General features: G+C 42.0%; 1 protein-coding gene across 3 annotated transcripts in view; it reads left to right on the forward strand.

The window, feature by feature from the left end:
- CACNA2D3 (calcium voltage-gated channel auxiliary subunit alpha2delta 3) overlaps window positions 1-16607 on the forward strand; it is an 897621-nt gene that overhangs the window by 545557 nt on the left and 335457 nt on the right. The gene's annotated exons all lie outside the window — the stretch shown is intronic.

Genomic DNA, 16607 nt, shown 5'->3' on the forward strand with positions numbered 1-16607 from the left:
GATTGCCAAACTCATTATCTGCTGAGACAGGAGGCTGGCCTCAGGCCTGAGGATGCAAGGCTGTAGTTGTCTGTAACTATTAAGCCACTAGCTCAGGTCCATCCTTGCCCTAGCATGGAGACAGAGAAGTATCACACCAGTGTTTTCTCTGTTCTTCCGCCTCTAAAGAGAATCGAATTACGGTGTATTGATTATAGTTAGGTATAAAGCTGCCTTGAAATGGATTTATTCATTTTCTGATTTCTTGATGACAGACCTACGTCTTTGGGATCCTCCCAGCACTTTTGGGGAGTCTACATTTTGTTCTCTAGCTTACCTTAGACAATAAATGTGGATGGTGGACTTCAGAGGGTACGGCCTCCGAGAGGATCTGCCACAATGTTGCAGGCACCCACATTCACACTTAGTGTTGATATGTCACATTGAGCTGAAGACATCTTTCAGGTCAGATGTTTTCCAAAGGGGAGAAGCATGAAATGAAACGACGATTTAATACCCATGGAAATCAGATTTCTGCTGCAAACACACAGACAAAGCATGACTTCTTGTGTGTTCTCGACAGGTCTGAGTGATCCTTCACACAGGTCTTGGCCTAGTCCATTTTTGATGACCTGGCAAATGGTGCTGCTTCTAATTTTCAGTAGAACATCCTTGTAAGACCTGTTTAATCATGTCCATAATCCTTAAACAATAATCTGAATTTTCCTACCTGGATCTTTTCTTCATGGAGTTGGGTATTGGATCAATATTGCACCTCTCCTACCGTGCCCAGACCCTGACACTCAGTAGGTGCTCTGGAAATATCAGCTGAATGGAATTGAGTGGAAATTTCTTACCGCCTCTTTCTAAAAAATATTTTCTTATTACAAAAGTGTTTCATGTTCACTGTAGAAAATTAAAAAACAACAGATAGCAAGCAAGAAAGAAGTATCATCTGCTCTCCAACCACCAGAGATTATAGCATTAGGCACCCTTTGCATATATCTTTCCATTATTTTTCTGTGAAAATATATTTTTATTTTTTTTATAGATTGGCTAAGACTGTACATGGCGTTTTGGAGCCTATTTTGTTCTTTTAGTGATGTCTTTCCAAGTCATTACGCGATCAACCTGACCATTATTTGTAATGGCTTTATGAAAGTTCATTGAATGAATGTACTATAATTTAATCCCCTTTCTGTGGGTACATTTAGGTGGTTGTAATTTTTCTCTAATATGAACAGCGCTTCAACATATATCCTTTATGTTAAATCGTTTCGCTGCATGATGGTTTCCTTGGGCAATGTGGAGAGTCAAACAAAGAAAATATCCATCAAGACTTTTGAAAAGACAGATTGCTTTGGTGGGTAGAAAGAAAGGCAAAATATCAGACATCTGAACTTGGTCTGAGCAATGAAGGGCAACAGCATCTTATGGACATCATCAATGGATAAATGTTTAGAAACTGTAGAATGTGGACTGTTACATTCTATTTGTACATTTTAACAAAATGAAAAATTTCAACTTGGTGGGAAAAAAAAAATTGGAGGTGATTTCCTATAAGTGGATTGCTGTGTTGGATATTACGTACATTTTAAATATTTGAAAGATATGGTCAAGTTATTGTCAGAAAGCTTATGCCCATTTATATTCCCACCAGCAGGAAGGCTATTTCCCAATACTCTCATTGTCATTAACAAAACATTTTCAATTCCATAGCAAAAAAAAAAAAAAAAAAAAAAGAAAGGAAAGGAAAAAAAAACCAAAAACACCTCCCAAAAAACAGAAATACCCCCAAACTCTTAATTTGTATTTGTATTTTTCCTTTAAAGTGAGTTTAGTCATGTCCTGTGACCCATTATTTTGCTCTCATGTCAAAGTGTTGCAATTAAAGAAATGAACTTTGGAGTCCCGTATGCCTTAAAAGGGTTTGATAGCTGCCACTTACCTACTGTGTGACAACACCCAGTACTCATCCCAACAGGTGCCCTCCTCAATGACCATCACCCACTTTCCCCTCTCCCCCAGCCCCCATCAACCCTCAGATTGTTCTCAGTATTTAAGAATCTCTTATGGTTTGGCTCCCTCCCTCTCTGTAACTTTTTTTTCTCCCTTCTCCTCCCCCATGGTCTTTTGCTAAGTTTCTCAGGATCCACATATGAGTGAAAACATATGGTATCTGTCTTTCTCTGCCTGACTTATTTCACTCAGCATAATACCCTCCAGTTCCATCCATGTTGCTGCAGATGGCAAGATTTCATTCTTTCTCATTGCCACATAGTATTCCATTGTATATATAAACCAAAACTTCTTTATCCATTCGTCAGCTGATGGACATTTAGGCTGTTTCCATAATTTGGCTATTGTTGAAAGTGCTGCTATAAACATTGGGGTACAAGTGCCCCTATGCATCAGCACTCCTGTATCCCTTGGGTAAACTCCTAGAAGTGCTATTGCTGGGTCATAGGGTAGATCTGTTTTTAATTTTTTGAGGAACCTCCACACTGTTTTCCAGGGCGGCTGCACCAGTTTGCATTCCCACCAGCAGGGGCAAGAGGGTTCCTGTTTCTACACATCCTCGCCAGCGTCTATAGTATCCTGATTTGTTCATTTTAGCCACCCTGACTGGCGTGAGGTTGTATCTCGGTGTGGTTTTGATTTGTATTTCCTTGATGAGGAGTGACATTGAGCATCAGGGATGTCCACTCTCACCACTGTTGTTTAACATAATATTGGAAGTCCTAGCATCAGCAATCAGACAACAAAATGAAATCAAAGGCATCAGAATTGGCAAAGATGAAGTCAAACTTTCACTTTTTGGAGATGACATGATATTCTATATGGAAAACCCAACAGACTCCACCAAAAGTCTTCTAGAACTGATACATGAATTCAGCAAAGTTGCAGGGTACAAAATTAATGTACAGGAATCGGTTGCACTTTTATACACCAATAATGAAGCAACAGAAAGAGAAATAAAGAAACTGATCCCATTCACAGTTGCACCAAGAAACATAAAATACCTAGGAATAAACCTAACCAAAGGTGTAAAAGATCTGTATACTGAAAACTATAGAAAGCTTATGAAGGAAATTGAAGAATATACAAAGAAATGGAAAAACATTCCATGCTCATGGATTGGAAGAATAAATATTGTTAAAATGCCAATACTACCCAAAGCAATCTACACATTCAATGCAATCCCAATCAAAATTGCACCAGTATTCTTCTCAAAGCTAGAATAAGGAATCCTACAATTTGTATGGAACCACAAAAGACCCCAAATTTGCTCATCTGTTAAATGAGAATAATGATAGTGCCCACCTCATTGCAATCCTGCCATGTATGATATGTGACAATGGGCGGGTGCTCAACATGATTTTAATGCTGTAGTCGTACTCTATTTCTCTTACCATGTTCCTACTGCAGACATTATGATGGATTATCCCTACTTAGCCTGTGCTTATACCTTATAATTTCTTGCAATAACCGCATTAATTCATTTATTTGAAAGTTATTTGGGGGCATCTGCTGTAGGTCAGGTTCTAGATTAGGAGTTAAACAATAGTGAACAAAACTGACATTGTATCTCCATCATGAAGCTTACACTTGTGTGTGTGTGTGTGTGTGTGTGTGAAGTAGAACATAGCCAAGTGGCAAATAAAATAACTGTAAATAGCACTGAATGCTGTGCAGAAAAGCAATAGGGGCTGAGGCCAAGCATAAAATGGAGACTTATTTTAGATGACAAGAGGAGGGAGGGACTTTGGGACATGGGGAGTTTTATGATAAGACCAAAAGGATAGAAAGGAAACAGCAATGCTAAAATGTTTTAGTGTTGAGAGGGGAGCATGTGCAAAGGGTCTATGGCATGAAAAAGACTTGAGGTGTTGGGGGAATTGGAAAAAAGTTAATGTGGGAGGAAGGGCGTGGCTGGGAATTTGGCAATAGTGAGGGGCAACCTGAGGTGGGATTGTGGAACAAGGCAGAGGCCAGAGCATGGGTCAGGGGTGGCTTTTGATTCTTATTATATATGAAAGCAATGCCCCTGCAGAACTTCTAGCAAAGGAGGCACATTTTCTGATTTTTACTGCAGGAAGCTTTCTCTGGGACTGGATAGCAATGGAAAAGCTCAGGTAAGAGGCCTGGCTGTTTATCCAAATGAGAGGTGTTGGTAGCCTGGACTAAGTATTGGCAGAGGAGATGAAAATCACAAGAATTGTATTTAGCAAGAAACTTCCAAAGAAATTATTTATTTCCCTATTCCATGTCATTAATTAGGATCATTTTTAACACTGAAGTCATTAGAAGTCACCCAGTGCTCTGAAAGAGAGGGTTTCCAGGCTGCAGCAGATGCTGTGGACCCTTCCTCCCATGCAGCCTCATATCCTCAAGCTTACTCCTCCAGGAAAAGCCCTCATCTCCTGAAGGTGGTGTTTAAGATGGAAAACTGGAGAACTTTGTTGCTCATATTAGAGCCAGCAGCTTTGACCAATCTTGAGGCTCTCCAGTTGGAGAAACATATTTTGGAAAAACAAACAGCTCAGTTCCAGGACACAGTATCTATCTTTCTCTTCCCTCAATCCTCATGAAAAATCCTGACCCCAGAAAAACACAAACCAACAAATAAATAAAGCCATAATGGTGAGGAAAGAAAATAGGTTCTAGCTCTCAGGAATACCAACTTTGCGTTTATGTATTTTTTCTTTTTAAAAAAAATTTTTTTTAATGTTTATTTATTTTTGAGAGAGACAGACTATGAGCAGGGGAGGGGCAGAAAGAGAGGGAGACACAGAATCTGAAGCAGGCTCCAGGTACCAAGCTGCCGGCACAGAGCCCGACACGGGGCTCAAACTCACAGACCGTGAGATCATGACCTGAGCCGAAGTTGGCTGCTTAACCAGCTGAGCCACCCAGGTGCCCCATAGTTTATGTATTTTCTTCTATTAAAACCCATTGCTCTTCATGGCCTGCATTTCACTGATCTGTGTGCTGCCTCCCAGGCTATCTTTCCCCACCATCCCGTGCATTCCATGTGGGTTCTACTGGGTTTGTAGCTTCTCTCCACTGCAAGAATGCTCCTGCAGGACAGAGATGATCTGTTGCCCTGCATGACCTCCCCTTCCTCAGTGTTTTTTGGTCACCACGCCTTTTTTACCAACTTACTGGCATGACTGATACTACTTAATTTCCTGTTGTTTTCTCTTACATGTAAAATGTGGTGGGGAAAATGTGAGAAATGCTGGAGGGTTCATTTCCAGGAGCAAAGAGCCGAGGGGAAGATCAGGAAGGATTCTTTTGACCTAAGCTATCCCTCCAAAGGGACACAAAGCTAAGAGAAGAAATACAGGGACTTTACAGTTAAAAGTTTTTAACAAAATTTAACCCTCTTTCATGATAAGAGCATTGAACAAATATATGACCAGAACATAATAAAAGTAGGGCCAAACAAAACACTTAATCTCTGTTAGAGATGAGGACAGCCAACACCAGTGAGGAAACCTGGATAACTTTAAGGCTTACAGTCTGTAAGATAACAATTCTTAGGATAAATACAACTCTAACTGATTGAAGGCAAGAAATACATTTTCTTCTGGGGTTTCTCAGAAAGAAGATATGTTTCCCCCCAGATGCCCCCTGGAACTTTCTCTCACTTTCCTGCCTCATCCACCTATGCTACTCGTTGATGTCAAAACAGTGGCTCTTGATAGTACGGTCTTCAGCTGGGTGCATGCTCCCATAGTGGATGTTCAGGGTCATGGGAGCACTGGAATCCCTGGAGGGGGCAGAGGTCGGGGTACTGATAATGAGCATGTATCGATTGCCGAAACCCCAGAGGTGATTCTGATAAGTCCTTCCCTCCCAACCCTGAGCCATGTTCCTACCTGTCTGCCTCTTGGAGAGTCACAGGTAAAATGAAATGAACGCTGTCCTCAACAATATCCTTGCAGTTGTCTGATGAGTCCTTGACTTTTCTTTCTGACAGTAAGCCCCAGAAGGTGGCAGGTGATTTGACAGCAGAAACTGCTATTTTAGACTAATTCTTAGTGACAGGGAGGATTGGTGGGGAAGATAGAAGTGACAAGAACCGTGCTAGCTTAGAGTTCACAACAGCTGTTGGTTTTAATAAGTTTGAGAATGATTTGGGCAGAATTCCAAACCCCTAAATCCTCGACCTATAACCTGCAGTGTGCTGATTCACTCGGGTGGTCTGTGGAGGGACTGCTTTATCCAAACGCATGCTGCTTCTTACTGAGTGGCGAGGGGGTGGGGACGGGCTTTGGCCCACATCCCACACAAGGGCTGCATTTGTGCCCAAGGTCGTGTGAGTCTTGGTCCTGTACCCTCATCTGGTTAGTGAACACAAACTCGGCGGGGGGTGGGGGGGGTACCATTAAGGGAAAAGGAGCTTTTCACTAAGGTCCAGACTGACAGGCCAACTCACGCCTTCAGGCTTCACACCTTTGGGCCTTTTCCTACATGTTTTCTCTTTAGGGTCCAGGCAAGATGCCCCATTGGAGACCTCCTCTTAGGACCCCCCCACGCACTCTTTAGTAGCACAAACCCTGCCCTCACCCTACCATTTAACAGCAATCCTGCCATATGGGTATTCTGTTAACCATGGTGCCTTGCAGGTAAGGAAAATGAGACTCAGAAAGATCACATAACTCCCCCCAGGTTGCCTGGCTCACTTGGGGAAGACCCAGCTGCTAAAACTGGGTGTGTCCAGTTCTCAACCCTGTCTTGTATCCACTGTATTCTGCTCACCTGTCCACCCAGTCATTCCTGTTTTCCATGAAATCTTGCTGCCTGTTCAAACTGTGCCAAGGGGCGGGAGGAAGAAGGGACTTGCACTGAAAGTTGCTTGGAAGAACAAGTGTCCCATCATCGCTGTAAAGTGTTGTCTTTTCCCTGCTAGGTTATCCTTGAAGCAGGCCGTTATTTAAAATACAATTGACTTCAGTCTACAGCTTGTATGCCTTCCATCTAGAATCAAGGGGCAGCACCTAGGAAGAAATATGCTATAAAACTGATGATCCACCCATGTGAGGCCTCAACTAAGACACCATTTTCTGGCTCCTGAAGATGAGATGGCAGTAACAAAGACGGGAACTTTTCCGTCCTCCATTTCTTGCTATTTATCACCGAACTGCAGTGTGAAAAGAAATCAAGGGAACTTATTGTAGGGGAAAGTGAAATTTCCAGCTGATTGATAGCATATCAATTTGGAAAAATAGGAAAGCATTTAAAATGAAGTTGGTAGTGAAGGAAAGAGCTCTAACTCTGACAAATTCATGAGCATCCCATGCCAACTTATTTTGACTTACAAAATTTGTGAAAAGAAATGGAGAGAAAGTGAATGACTGATATTCATTGAGAATCTACCACATCCTGGGCACTGAGCTGGGTGTAGTGGCCTCATTCTGCTCCCACATCTGCATTTCTGTTTGGAGGACGAAATCGATGTAATTCAAGGAAATAAGTCATTAAGATACCTACAAAACGTACCAGGTATCATGAAGGAGACACATGGGATGAGAGGGAGTTAGCCATAGAAAGTGAGGGAATAAAGAACATTCTAGGCAGTGGGACAGGACCCTAAAGACAGGGTCTTTAGACAAAGACCCTAAAGCCAAAAAAGAGTTTTTCATGTCTCTGGGTCTTCCAGGACATCGTAGCTGTGATCAGGAGTTGGGAATATATTCCAAGTGCAATGGGAAGACATCGGAAGGCTCTAAGCTAGGGAGGGACATGATTCCAAGATGTTTCACAAGTGTAAGTATGAGCATCCCCATTTGTAGAACAATTAATTTCCCTTTTACGTAAGTAGACCTTCTGACCTGTTCCGCTGAATTTAACAGCTTTACACACATGAGTTTGTGTTTTTGTTCATGGTGTTGAATCTGTGAGCCTTCTTGGAAGAAAGGGCATACCTGTTACCACTTGATCTCCACTTGATCCACTTGATCTCTGTAGGCCCTGTGGTGGCCAGCAATCTCAATCTCGGTGATGAATTTGTTTCAAGAGCCCTCATATCAGCAGAAAAGGATTTTTATGTATTACCAGTCAACACGTTTGGGTGCTAGCTTCATGTCAACCATGACACTGGATTCTCTGGATTTAAAAATGAATGATGGGGGTCCTATCTGTCTGTCCATTCCATCCCTGTTCCTTTAGGTGTGGTCATTCAAAGGCTCCATGTTGTAATGTGCAAATTCAAGGTCTGTAGTTGTCCCTATTCTGTCTCAGGGCTCCTGGTGTGTCCACCTTGCTCCTACATATTGAGGACTCATTCCCAATGTGAAGTCTGGATCTGGTCATGGATGGCTGATATCTGGGACTCACCAAATCATTGGATAATGGACATATAAATGAACAAATGAACTTCTCTCTCAATTTGGCAAGCATTTAAGAACCCACTATTATTGTCCAAAGAATACAATTTGTTTTTGAGGAATTTAGAGTACAGAATACAAGAAGTCTATAAAACAGAGGTTCTTTACCTGGGATCCAGAGATTCCTAGGGAATCTGGGTCTTTGGTGAGGAGGTGCACCAAATCTCATAAATCTTATCTGAAATTGTGAACGTACAGCTTTGGGTTTTTGTTTTTGTTTTTTTTTTGTTTTTGTTTTTTTTTTTTTTTGGTAGGGGGAAGGTCCATAGCCTTTGCCAATGTCTTAAATGATCTTATGACTCTGCAGAGATTAACAGAAGTTGTCATTGCTGTACCTCTAGTGTTAGGGACTTCAATCCCATCATCCTTGGTAATGACACATATCAGTGATGGCTGCTCAAAACCCTCCCCTAGGAAGAATCTCTTATTCACCCACAACCATCAATTTCCTCTTTAACCAGACCTCTGGGCAGGGTTGGGGGGGGGTGTGTCTATGGATAAGAGAGTTGGCTTTCCTCAACTCACTTTGTTTAGTTTTACTGCAGCAAATTGTATGAAACACACATGGCTGCAACTCTGACAGATTCACTGCCTCTGACCTGTCCTTGCATCCATTATCCCATTCCCCATTGATCACAGGGAGTGGGGCAGGTGATCCACATGTTGCCCACACATAAGGAAAGTACAGTCTGAGGGTTTAATTTGCTCAATGCCACCAAGCCAGTAAGTGTGGAGCTGGGCGCACCTGGAGCCCAGGTCTCCTGATTCCCAGATTTTTTGAGGGTACTTAGTATTTATTTGAATCAGATATGGTAAGGTGCACAGGCATAGAAGTGGCTGGTGTGAAGGAAGTTTATTATACTTGTTGTCCTCTAGAAGCAAGAGGCACACCATACCACATGGAGCTTCACCAAGGGAAACACCGAGGCAAGGCGAGTGTGAAGAAAGAGAGAGAGAGAGAGAGAGAGAGAGAGAGAGAGAGAGAGAGAGAGAGAGGAGCTAGAGGGCTGAAGCCTTTTTGTGGTTTCATGTAAGAAAGAGGCAAAGTAGGGTAAGCAGGGTTGGGATTGGATAATTTCAGTGGACTTTGGGGCATAAGAACTGTCCCTAGTTGTCTGGTAGCAGCCATGGAGTGGTTAGGACAGGTGGAGAATGGTCCAGAGTGTGAACATCTGATAAAAAGAGGAGGTCGGATTGGTTTATTTGCATTCAGAGGTGCACCTGCAGGCAAGTTATTTGCTACCTCCAGGAATTAGCTAACCCGGGGAGGGGTAGTTCCTCCAAGGCAGCAACGCCCCAGAGCATCAAAAGTACAGAACATAAAAAGACAGTTTATACACTGGCTTTGCCTCCTGAATGAAGTCCATGGGGCTGGATAGTCTAATGAATTGTGTCACCCACCTTTGAGGATGTTTGTAGCTTGACTACTTGTTGTTCTGTGATTAGTGTGTCGTCGCACCTGTGCTCTGCTGTGCTAACTCAGTTCAGCCTCTGGGCGACTCAGACACACCTTCTCCACCTTGAAAAAACACATGCCCATAAAACCAGACTTGCATCCTCCTTCTCAGAAGATTCCCAAACTGCACTTTTTCTGAATTGTGGTATTTCAGTACCACACATGAGGTATCAGGCACTGTGCTTGAGAGGAAAGAGATTATACAGACTCTTACAGCTCAGGACAGTGTTACCTTATGTGCCTCTCTCAGCCTTTGGATAAGGATGTTTCTCCTTTTATTATGAGCATGATGGCTTCTCAATTAAAGCGACCTGCTCAGTATAACTGTGTCCATTGGCATCAGCCTTCTCCAGGGCTGCCTCTACTCTTGCAGTGCTTCCGTGAAGACAGTATTGGCAGTCATTTATGAAGCATTTGGGGAATAATCAAGCTCCAGCCCTCATCTTCTGCTTACAGGTTAAAGATTTTATTCAGAGGTGCTTCTCTGCACCATAATTCATAGGAATGAGCAAATAAGAGAAGCTGGTTAGGAATATATCTTGTGAAGATACAGAGCAAGAACATACTCAGTAATAGTAAGTTGACTTTAAGACATAAAGACATCAGGAGTCTTCTTTCTAAAGTTGAAGTCATATACTATTTTTGAGAAATCCTGAAGATATTTTAGGGAATAAGTGAGTGGGGCAGTGAGTCTGAAGGGGCATGAGCAGGTGCAAAGACATAAAAGTAAGTGCACATATTCATTTGCAGAGGCTGCCACTTAGTTGAATTAAAATTTGGAACCCATGGATGTGGGCCCCTAGAGGTACTTGATGATTCTTTTAGCAAATGCCATTTATACATATAATCCATGTAGATTGCATGTTTTTTTTTAATGTGAAATTTATTGTCACATTGGTTTCTATACAACACCCAGTGCTCATCCCAACAGGTGCCCTCTTCAGTGCCCATCACCCACCCTCCCACCCCCCATCAACCTTCAGTTTATTCTCAATTTTTAAGAGTCTCTTATGGTTTGGCTCCCTCCCTCTCTTTTTTTTTTTTTTCCTTCCCCACCCCCATGGTCTTCTGTTAAGTTTCTCAGGATCCATGTTTTACAAGTTTCTTATAAGTACTAGATTTGTAGTTAAATGTTATTTTAAAATAAAACATAGTCTTTTTAAAAAATAAATGTGAAGACTATGTATTTGGAGGTTTCTAAATGTGCTGCCCTCAGCTCTTTCCTCTGTACATGGGAGCAAGAATGGGGTTATTGTAATTCTGAGGAGCAATGCTTTGGGTAGAAAGACTCAGCTCTCGCTACAGACATGTGGGCACAGATCTGCCCTTTCTGGGGAAAAAAGGAACTGCATATGGCTGGTCCTGTTTGCCCAGTCTGGTTGGTGTCTGGTGTTCCTGCCTTGTTGGATTGACACAAACTTAAAAAAAAGTCTTCTTGATCCATCTCCTCTATCTTTTTTAAACCACATACAGATTATAAACTAGAAGTTTAGCCTCAATCCTTAGCAATGTATGGAAATACCTTTGTTGGAAATGGCTCCACTGATTTATTAATTCCTGCTTCCACTTCCCTTTGCTCAAGGCTCATCTTCTCTGTGTTATTTTAAAACATTGGCAATAAATAAATAAATAAATAAATAAATAAATAAATAAATAAATAAATAAATAAAGTTGGCATTGGTCTACCTATGTCAGACCTACCACGGGTGCTGTTTTAAAAATGTAGATCTGTGGCTTACTTAATTTGAATCTCTGGAGGGTGGGTGTTGGGGTAAGATGTGATCCAAGGCCCCTGGTGATCCTGATGTTCGGTGAAGTCTAAGAACTCTCCCCACCCTGGCCAGAGCCACTGTCATCTCTCACCTGGACCACTTTGGTGGCCTCCTACTTTTGTGTCTCGGCTCTACCCTGTCTCCCTGTGGCTGTGGTTCTCAAACTTGGTTGCACATTGGAACCAAGAGAGATTAAAAGACTCTCTGCTCCAGAGGGTTTTATTTAATTGTGCTTGGATGGTACCTGGGTCTTCAGACTTGTAAGAACATCACAGGAAAATCAAATGAGCAGCCAAGTTGAGCATGACTTCTCATGGCTTATTCTCCATTCTCTACACTATAAACACACTTACCCTTTTACAAGATTATATGTGGCTCATATCAGGCTCCGAGTCAGTCCCTTCTGTGGTTCTGTTCTCTAACAGTGGTTGCAAGGGCCCTGTTGTCTGTCCAAGTTCATTCTCTACAACCTCTGCTAATTGACTCCACTCCATTTCCACTGGTGCCTTCAAAGTCCCAGTGGCTGGGACTTTCTGTTCCCTTCTGTTCCCTTCACCTGGAGCATTCTTCCTCAATAGCCATGTTTCTTGTTCTGCCTCTCCCACCCCATTTTGTCCAGATCCCTGATGACATGTCACATTATCGGGGGGGGGCTTCCCTTCCTCTCTTGCAGCTTTCATCACTCTCCATTGCCTTACTGTGCTTTATTTTCTTCATAAGCATTTAATCCAACAAATAAATGTTAGATATGAATTTGCCATTAATTATCTGTTTTACTTTCATGAAAATGTAAACTCCCTAAAGACAGAGTTTGTTTTAACTGTTTATCCATTTTATCCCCAACACCAGGAAAGGTCCCTGGTACACAGTAGGTGCTCAGAAGTTACTTATGACAGATGGAGGATGACCTGTTACGTTCAGACTGTTTCAAAAGCATGGTCATTGACAATGTCCCATTCATTACCAAAGGGACTTGTGGGGGAGTTGGCGGCCACCTGTTTTCTGGCTGTAAAACGTGTCCACGATAGGTGTACTGGCAGACACTCTTCGTCCCCTATTTTGATGGCTATAGAAAGAAGAGATTTGGTTCATTATTATTAAACTCAAACTACCTATATTCGCCATGAGAGGAATGGTGCCTCTCACATTTTCTGGTGGGAATTGCATCTACATGAGTAAGCATGATTTGTTTTTTGGAAAAACTGGATTGAGATTTTTGTTTGTTTCACTTGGGAAATTTTATACTAAGCAGATTAAATTAAGTGACTTTGAACTTAGAAATGTCCACATTCTAAATTTTATTAAGCTTAATTGGGTTTATAGAATACTTAAAGACCATACAAACTTAAATGGGAGATCAAAATGAACTAATAGGTTGATGCAGACTTTCCCCCGCTGCCTTTGTGCTGCATTAATGAGAGTGGTGCCTTCATGCCTGCAAATGATGAACACAAAGGCCTGGCTTTCTGGGGAGCCTCAGTGTGTCCTTCCTGCTGTGGTCTGAACTGTGTGGTGCCTCTGTCCCTCGATATTCTGTGCTGTGAACCTGGCTTTCAAGACCACCTCTGATCTGAAAAGTAGTTGGCCTCAAGGCAGACTTGTGAACATTTCTTTAAAGGTGCTTCTTGGGGGAAGAAATCTCTAATTGTTGGAAATAATATCTATCAGATTACAGAATCTGCTAATGATGGAAATGAGCGATTTGATTGTGTTATTTCTCCAGCTTTTGCACTCAGTTAATTGAGCGGTGGACTATGGCAGCCCCCCATGGAAAATGCGGGGCTGGGTCTTAATGGCCACATTTCATCTCTTGTGTTGAATTTTCAGTGCTACATTGATTCTTCCTAGGTCCTTGTAGAATGGTTCAAGAAGTTGCCGTCTGATTACTTTCTGCTCATTTAGAATGATCTTCAATTATTAAAGCAATACTTGTTCATTTGTAAAAACGTTCAAATGATAGAGACATTTGTGAAATAAAAAGTATAAGTCCCCTTTAAGAAAAATAGGATTCTGTGCTATACCATATCCTACAACTTGCCGTTGCTCCCCTCACCAGTTTATACCGGATGTCTTTCTACATGAGTACATATCTACAGGGTATTCGGCTCTGTGAATGGACTGTAATTTTTTTTTTTTTTTTTTTTTAGCCATTCAGCTATCAAGAGACACTTAAGCTCTAACAGTTATTGACTATTACAAATAATGAAGGTGAACATTCTTGTAGCTTTACCATTTTTGTGTATTGGTGAAAATGTATAAAATGAAATTACAAGGCTTTATGAAGACGTTCAACTCTATAGTTTTTCCATATGCCTATCACTTCCTGTCATCTTTGATACCTGCTCAGCTCCTACGGGTATTTTTTTGTTGTTGTTATCTTGGCTATAAGATAAATGCCTACAGATAGAATTACTGGGCCTGAAAAAATTACAAATAAAAAATGCTGTGGATATTGTTAAATTGCTCTCCAAAATGTTTATTTTGGAGTAAAAATCCCTTCTCTTTTGTTGCCAGTTGAAAGGCATCATTGTGAGAAATCCAGGGTGTGGACCTAGTATTGTTTGATGATGTTTATTTTATAGGCAGAGATGTGACAAGTCCTTTCCATGCCGTTTCTACTCAGATAAGGAGGCCAGTCCCCCAGGGAGCCAAGGGCGCCACATAAATGGAAATATTGAACATGATTCTGATCCTCTTTCATAAACAGTAAAATAAAATACAAACTAACAAAATAAATATGATGCCTCTAAATCCTTTAGCATGTACCTGACCCAGGGCCAGGTAGGGGTCACAGCAGTGGTATAGGAGCCATGGTGGGGGTGTGGGGGCTGCAATGCTGGATTCCATTATTGTGGTTATTGTTAGCACAGTTCTTTGAGCAGTCATGTCTGGCCTGAAGTTTGGCACGATCCTGCTGGTTTTCCAAATGGGTTGCCATCTTTTTAAGTGAGGGATTATAGAAGTCTTGCTAGTGGTTCACAGCCTTGTGCTGGAGCTTTAACCATGCCGCTGAGAGAGAACTCAGTTTATCCTGAGGTTCTTAATCTGCATGGCAGAGGAGGTTTGGTGCATGCGAACATACGGGCTGCTCTGTGCCACATCTTTTCCTATTTGCCTGCAAAGATAGACCCCTGGCTTCATTTACTAAGAGCTATCTTTTAAGCTTTCTGATTCATTAAAAGCCAGTGGGTATGCAAGTTTTTATCAATCTAGGGTTTTCCCTTAAAACAGCTTAAATTTGAAATGAAAGGTGAGGACTTATTAAAAAAAAAAAAAAGCATGGGTCTGGGTCTCAAAACACTGTATTCCAGTGTTGACTCCTCTGGGTGCTGGCTCTGGGCCATGGGGCTAGTTGGGGTTTTCTATGTGGACAGACCCAGCATCTTGAAGAGATTGAGAGGAGGCCCCAGTGTTATCCCAAGGCAGGACTAGATGAATTTTTTTAAGTTTATTTGTTTATTTTTGAGAGAGAGAGAGAGAGAGTGCAAGCAGAGGAGGGACAGAAAGAGAGAGAGAGAGAGAGAGGGAGAGAGACTCTCAAGCAGACTCCACACGGTCAGCGCAGAGCCTGACATGGGGCTTGAACTCAGATGACCCAGGACTAGATGAAATTAAGCAAATCATTTTAATTAACTGGACCTCAGCTACCGCCTACATCAGACATCTTCAGCTAAATGCCCACAGTGGCCAGGCAGGAAAAGTGAACAAGAAAGTGACTTTGTGTAGGGCTTGGTCAGTGATAATCACTTTTGGCCACGTGAAACTGACTCTTTTTTCCTCCAAGAGAAGCCAGAATCTCCCAATTTAAGTAATAATAATAATAATAAAAATAAGTGACATATCCTTTCTCTCTCAATGTGACTCCATTGGGAATAGTGTGGGAGAGAGTGAGGGGAATGAAGAGAGGCAAATCTCTCTCTGCCTGCTCACGCACTCAGGAAGCACCCTTGGAGGAGTTGTGATGGATGAAATGACTGCCTTCGTGCACACAAGTGAGGACAGGCTGAGGTTATGTAATGATAACGTGTGTTTAAACATTTCTTTAGGAGCATCTGGGTGGCTCAGTCCATTAAGCATCTGACTCTTGATTTCGGCTCAGGTCATGATCTTGCAGTTTGAGCTTGAGCCCCACATTGGGCTCTGCACTGACAGCACAGAGCCTGCTTGGGATTTTCTTTCTTCCTCTCTCTCTCTCTCTCTCTCTCTCTCTGCCCCTCCCCTTCCCTCTCTTTCCAAATAAATACATAAAAACTTAAATACACACACACACACACACACACACACACACACACACACAGTCTCTTTAAACTAGCTTTCAAGCTATAGTGCCCAGAGAAGAGGATATTTATAATTAAAACAAAATCTAGAGCGCCTGACTGGCTCAGTTGGTAGAGTACATGATTCTTGGTCTTGGGGTTGTGAGTTCAAACCTCATGTTGGTCATGGAGCCTACTTAAAAAGATAATAATTAAATAAATAAAAGAAAGCACAATCTGCATTTTTTTTCACTCAGCTGGGAGCATTCGTGTATTTTTACCCATTCATATATTGAGCTATGCTCCATCAGGACATAGCCAGGGGAAAGAGGCACACCTCTTCCTTCCCTGCATCAGGTGGACAGGCTAGCGGGAATCAACCTCACAGACATAACCACACAAGATACTAGTTATCTACACTATCATAAAGGCACTGAAGGGGCAGTAGGGGTGCCTGAGCCAGTTTCAGCGGGCTGGGGGGACACCAGCTGGTAAAGCCTCTCGTACCACATATCCAGTGTCTTCATCCGATAGTATGTCTTCATTAACTGAGCCACAAAGAGGTAGCCACAGCACCATCCTTGGCCCGCCAGAAGACTTTTATTTGGACTGTGTAGTCTTCAGCCATGTACCATTTTAAATTTGAATTCAAGAGTTGTATCCCTTTTAGTTCCTCTTCTTCCATCTTACCCTCAAGTACTACTTTGGGGGATGGATTGCACTCTATTTCAGAGAATTCTAGCCTCAT

This window comes from Felis catus, chromosome A2 (genome assembly GCF_018350175.1).
Source record: "Felis catus isolate Fca126 chromosome A2, F.catus_Fca126_mat1.0, whole genome shotgun sequence".
NCBI classification, from domain to species: domain Eukaryota; kingdom Metazoa; phylum Chordata; class Mammalia; order Carnivora; family Felidae; genus Felis; species Felis catus.